Genomic DNA, 7,193 nt, shown 5'->3' on the forward strand with positions numbered 1-7,193 from the left:
TATTATGTGAGTTTATTAAGAGTTTTCGCTAATGCAATGCTCTATTGAACTCCTACTCAAGCACTCTTCCCAAAAACCCAAGATGGGTACTTATAGGCAAGAGGGAGAGTGGGAATTTCTATCCCATCAATGTGGGAGTCATGAAATTCCACAATTTATTTTAAAGCTAAATTAAAATAAATAAGCAAACTAATAATAAATCTACAAGTGGCACTATCATATGTAAAGGGTGGTGAGGACCACATGGAGGGTAGGGGACCATACTTGCTCCCCACTCAATGCTCTCCTTGTGCCACATGTCCTTCACCCCACTTACTTTCCATATACTCCCACTTGCTCCCCTAGTACACGGGCCTGTGCGTGCACTGCTAGCACGCACGGCTTGCGGCAGCTAGCTGCTGCTAGCACGCATGCTTGTGGCTGCTAGTTGCTGCTAGCATGCGATGCTTGCGGCTGCTAGCACGCTGCTAGCTGTGGTGTGCTAGCACGCACCAGCCGGCCGTGCATGGCTTGTCTTGGTGCGCTTGCTAGCCACCTATGCTAGGACATTTTTGCCCCTAGCACTCGGATGCTCGGGGCACTCTGATGCTAGGGGTATTTTGGGAAATATTGGTGATTTATTATTATTTGCGCGTCTCGTCATTTATTATTTCTGACTCGACTTCCGACGCTCGGTTTCGACGCACTAAGCTCGAATTTCCGAAGTCTAAATATTTAATACTCGGGCGACAAATTAATTTCTTCCGAATTAATTCGTCGAGTCGGTTCATTTACTGCAAAAGGTGTGACCAGAAGGGTTTAGTCAAGATTAAGCTGTAATATTAATTATGCATTAATATTACTGATCGGAAGCGGCCTCCACCTAGACATTCCGATCACTTGACCTTACTAAATATATTAGCTTTCTAATAATTCTGAACCCACTAACGGAATAGTACAGTTGTTCGAAGGACACCATTCCTTTCAATCTCCCACTTGTCCTTCCGGACAAGTGCGCATTTAGTGTACATACTTTTTTCTATGTCACTTAATGTCTCTTCATGAACTATAAGGTAAGATTATTTCGTCATCCTTATTACATCCAGAAGTGTTTCTTGATTCGGAGTCCGACTGTCAATAAATAGATGATTTCTAAAATCCATCCGAGCACGACCATGCATTTTTACAGTCTCGCTCTATAGAGGCCTTGTATATAACAAAGACATCTTCCCTATTTTAGTAGGGGGACATTCCCAGTCTTGTAATGTAGCTCCTCTTACTGAGAGGACCTAGCCGCCCGAGTGTTGCCGTTATAATCCCCTATTACGGCAGACTTTTGACAACATCAAAGCGGACTAGTACTCAAACAAGAGAACTCACAATACTCATGGTCGAGGAAATAGGTTTTGATAGCCATAATGAGAAGTATACTTATGACGATTTTTAATCTCTTAAAGTATTCTCATAGGTCGATCCAGTATGGTTCTAAGCCAATACATGTGCAAATGATTTATGACAATCATGTCCTCGTAGCAGAAGAAACAGTGCTATAAATCAGACTACACACTAATCTCAATTGGTCATTAATTATCCATCGTTTAAATGACCTCGATTAGGAATAATTTTCGATTATAATATTCAATGTTCACTTAATAGGTGTTTCCTTACCAAGACTGGTCTTGATACCCTATTTTGAATATTCCAAGAATCAGATGGACTCATTATTTAATCCTAAATCATAATTAAATAGCAAACGAAGTGATAAAATATTGCATGAAATTTATATTACTCCAAAAATTGAATGATTTTTCTTAGTGTCTTACATTAAATGTTCAAAATTTAACTAAAACACTAAACAAGGAAATCAAATCCAGTCTCCTACATGTCCGATTCCCATTGCCTCAACGTGCTTGTTGTGCTTCACTTGAGGCAAAGGTTTAGTAAGTGGATCGGCTACATTGTCATCCGTTCCAACTTTGCAAATTCTGATTTCACCTTCTGATTTCCATTCTCAAATCATGTGAAACCGTTGTTTGACATGTTTGACTTCCTGATGTTCCCTTGGCTCTCTGGCCTGAGCAATAGCTCCATTGTTGTCACAATAGAGGGCTATTGGACCCTTTATGTAGGGTACAACATCAAGTTCACCAATGAACTTACGAATCCAAACAGCCTCCTTAGCTGCTTCAGCAGCTACTAAGTACACGACTTCAGTTGTAGATTCTGCAATTGTACTCTGCTTGGCACTCTTCCAACTGAACGCTCCTCCATTTAGACAGAACACATATCCAGATTGCGATTTGAAATAGTCTCTGTCTGTCTGGAAGCTCGCGTCGGTATAACCTTCAACAACTAATTCCTATGAACCACCATATACCAGGAATTTATCCTTGTTCCATTTCAGGAACTTTAGGATGTTCTTGGCCGCAGCCCAATGGGCCTCTCTTAGATCTGATTGGTAACGACTCGTAGCACTCAAGGCATACGATACATCTGGCATAGTACATATCATGGAATACTTGATCGATCCAATAAGCGAAGCATATGGAATCAGATTCATTCTTTCTCGCTCATCAGGTGTCTGTGGACACTGCTTCTTACTCAGGGTTATGCCATGTGACATTGACAAGTGACCTCTCTTGGCCTCCTCCATGCCAAATTGAGCAAGTACCTTATCATTATAATTACTTTGACTCAATCCAATCATCCTTTTTGATCTATCCCTATAGATCTTGATGCCTAGTATGTACTGAGCCTCTCCTAAGTCTTTCATTAAGAAACATTTTCCAAGCCAGGCCTTTACAGACTCTAGCAACGAAATGCTGTTTCCAATGAGCAATATGCCATCGACATATAAGACTAAGAAGGCGATGTCACTCCCACTGACCTTCTTGTAAACACAAGATTCATCAGGATTCTTGATAAAACCAAACTTACCGATGGCTTCATCGAATCGCAGATTCCAACTTCTCCTAGCTTGCTTTAGTCCATAAATGGACTTCTTAAGCTTACAAACCTTCCCAGCATTGTTTTGGTCGACAAAACCTTCAGGCTGTGTCATGTACATAATTTCTTCCAAGATACCATTTAAGAAGGCGGTTTTGACGTCCATCTGCCATATTTCATAGTTATAATATGCAGCAATCGCTAGGAGGATCCGAACGGATTTAAGCATTACGACTGGTGAAAAGGTTTCATCGTAATCAATATTATGAACTTGTCTGTAACCTTTTGTCACCAATCTAGCTTTGTAAATGAATACATTTCCATCTTTGTTGGTTTTCATCTTGAAAATCCACTTACATCCGATAGGTGTATATCCTTAGGGTAATTCAACCAAGTCCCAGACTTGATTTTCAAACATGGAATCCATTTTCAGATCTCATGGCCTTATGCTATTTAGCAGAGTCGGTGCTTGCCATCGCTTACTTGTAGGTTGCCGGTTCATCTCCATCCATAAACAGGATGTCCTCTGAGATCTCGGTTAATACTAAACCAAGATATCTATCAGGTTGAGATATCGACCTCTAAGACCTACGTAGGGTAATGGATTGAGCATTTGCATTGTCAGTTTGACTTTGCACATTTTAATAATTTTGACCTACGTTAACAGATGTTATATAAGGACTTTGACTGTCATTCTGATTTTGTTGCTCATCCTCACAAACTTTGTCGAGTTCGATTTTCCTCCCACTTGTCATTTTGGAAAGATGTTCCTTCTCTAAAAAGACACCATCGCGAGCAACAAACACTTTGTTCTCCGATTTGTTGTAGAAGTAATACCCTTTGGTTTCTTTTGGGTAGCCCACAAAGTAAACCTTGTTAGATTTGGGATGAAGTTTGTCAGACATCAATTTCTTGACATATGCTTCGCATCCCCATATATTTAGAAAAGACAACCTAGGAGGTTTATTTGTCCATAATTCATATGGAGTCTTTTCTACAACTTTTGATGGTGCACGGTTCAGTGTTAGTGCCGCAGTTAGAAGTGCGTGTCCCCAGAAAGAGATAGGATGATCACTAAGACCCATTGTTGATCGTACCATGTCAACAAGGTCCGATTTCTCCTTTCGGATACTCCGTTCCATTGTGGAGTTTCTGGAGGTGTCAATTCTTAAAGTATACCCTTTTCTTTCAGATGTTCATCGAATTCTTGGCTCAAGTATTCACCACCTCGATCCGATCGAAGGGCTTTGATTTTCTTCCCAAGCTGATTTCAACTTCACTCTGAAATTCTTTGAACTTTTCAAACGATTTAGATTTATGCGACATTAGGTAGACATAACCATATCTACTATAGTCATCTGTGAAGGTGATAAAATATCGGTGTCCATTTCTTGTGGTTGAGCTCATTGGTCCTCATACATCAGTGTGTATTAGACCTAATAAGTCTCCTACCCTTTCTCCTAGCTTGGAGAATGGAGGCTTAATCATCTTGCATAATAAACATCCCTCGTAATTCTCAAACGATTCTAAATCGAAAGAGTCAAGAACACCTTCCTGTAGAAGTCTCTTGATGCATTTGATGTTAATGTGGCCAAGACGACAATGCCACAAGTAAGTTTAGTTTCACTCTATGGTCTTAGTTCTTTTATCATAAACAATTTTGTCTAAACACACAAAAGGTGTAATTTCCATAAATATAAACAAGACATTTAAACAAAAGGTCTTGTGATCAAGTTAAAATGACGTCCAACGTCGCAAGATCAAAGTATGGTAGATAAAACTTAGCAAGTTTTAGAATTTAGACAAAATACATGAGTTTACAAGCTTTCTTTGGATAGATTTTCTTCATCTTCCACTTGTGTACTCATGACCACTTGAAAAAACAACGCTCATTTCGTTCCTAAAATAAGAGCATAAAATGAGTCAATTTTCCGGTATCTAATACCTTATAAATTTCTTATTTTCAAGTGTGTAGATGATACCTGAGATTGAGGATATCTTTCCTCTTGCCTCATCTTCTAGATACTCGCTACATTCTCTTTTGTAGTGGCCTTTCTTACTACAATAGAAGCAACGCATCTTTGCCTTGTTTTTGAACTCCTTTTTCTTGAGCCTTAGAGCAAACGTAGCCGCCTTGCAAGAATAGGTTTTCTGGAGCTCTTGGACAACTTCCTTGTAGGACAGTTTGTTCCGATTGTTGGTAAGTCGCATCTTAATTGCAACGAATCCCAAGTGGAGTGAGCTTAAAAGCATATGAGCCGCTTGCTCATCCTCCACCGGTTTACCAATCGGTTCCAGATGGTTAAATAATCTTGTCGTCTTTTGCACATGGGCTTGAAGTGGCATCCCGGGGGTAAGTCTTGCACTATAGACCCTAGCCCATACTTCTTGCCTTTCTTTGCAAAGACATCTATCTTGCGGTGGCTTGATCCTCATGTTAGACAATGACCTAGTCACTTCTTCCACGAGTCCATCATAGTTTCCCTTATCGCTCTTTGTTACCCTCAAATTGACCACATCTTCTAGAGACTTGAGAAGTACATCTGGAAGGTAGTTGGAGAATTTCTTCTTCCACAGTTCCAGAATGGAGTTTTCCATGAGTCGAGAGACTCTCTTGCAATCATAACTCCACTCCTCATGAGCCATATCGCTCATAGTCCCTTTTGATTAGAAACTCGGGATGGGCGTATCCAAGATATGCTCTAGGTAGCAATTGCGGAGGGTCAAACGGAGTTCCTCTTCCCATTCCTTGAAGTTTACCAAATTCAAGCTAAATGATAACTTCTCAGGAAGTTCTGGGAACATAAGATTGTTGTTGATAGTTGAAGACATGATTCTACATTTGAAAGAATTTGAAATGAAAAACCATTCATGATATTTAAATAAGATTGAATTCATGAATTTTTAATCAAACTTATTTAAAAACGTCTTATTCACACATTTAAAGTTGTCCCCAATTTGGTGAGAATAAGTCGATTCCAAGATCCGAAGAAACAAAGAGTGGTTAAGCATGCTTTGGCTTGTCTTAACACTCAATCTCCTAAGGTAAGCAACGCTTTGCTAATGGCTCCAAGCCACTCTTGGCTGAATAAATCGTCGCATCTAATGCTCTCTCAACAATTTATTCACTTTGCCACGACATGTTAGGACTCCATCACTTATATCATAGAGTACAACCAAAACCAACTTGCATACCCGGTATGCCTTACGCTCCTAGGAGAGGTAGTGATGCCTCGCTTTGGCGTAGCCCACCATTACCCTCGTTCGGTTGGTAAGTGTTGTTTTGGAATGACAAGTTTTACTCAATATTTAGGGACCTAGGGTTTCTATGTTGGTTGATTTAAGTGAACTTAATTAATCATCACAACATTCGAAATCCTAAACATGCATCTAACATATAATTCATATACATAAACTTATATATATATATCGAAAAAAATTAATATAGATGCATTTGGTAACTAGCATGACCCATTGAGATCTTCAAATCTTCAAAAGGTCTTCATTTGCAACTTCATGGCTACGTCTTCCAAGAACCTCCATCTTCAAGACTTGACCATGATTAAATGCAACTACTAGTATCTACGATTAGGACTAATCTAAATATTAAGGTACAAAAATACTCAACGGTACGCAAACCGCGCGTATTTAGATTTACAAAAATACATCACAGATCGCAACCCGTATTTTTTATCCTAATTGAGCCCCACTAGTTGCCATTTCATAAACCTGTGAGAGAATATACATTCCATTCATCTATTCACTATTTGTGAATGACCCATGCATTTTACAACGATAAACAAGTAACAATGCATACACACGCGTGAACTAGTAACTAATCTAGGTGGTTAATCCAATTAACCCGCCTAATTAAAACTAGTCAAAGTTGTTTTAACCGGTTATGTAAATAAGAGCAATTAACATTTGAAGCTCCCACTAAATTCCGCATCCAGCTTAATTAATCCAATTAATTAAGCCGGTAAATCAAAAAATTTGTCAAAAAAAATTTTGTCAATGCCGCTCAAAACCGAGGCCTATCCTCTAAAATTTATTAAAATAATTAAAAACAAATTAGATTAATAAAATAATTAAAACGACAATTTTAAGACATGGAGTGCTCACATTTTGCACAACCGTTTGAAGCTCAATGAACGTGGGAGTGGGCCCGATGTCGCTAAGCGTTACACCACCCACATCAGCGAACTTTCACACATCAATAACGTGGCCCTTGATGGCCATGTTGAACGAATTCATTGCACTAAATTGCT

The sequence above is a fragment of the Chenopodium quinoa genome, unplaced genomic scaffold (genome assembly GCF_001683475.1).
Source record: "Chenopodium quinoa cultivar QQ74 unplaced genomic scaffold, ASM168347v1, whole genome shotgun sequence".
In the NCBI taxonomy this organism is placed as follows: domain Eukaryota; kingdom Viridiplantae; phylum Streptophyta; class Magnoliopsida; order Caryophyllales; family Amaranthaceae; genus Chenopodium; species Chenopodium quinoa.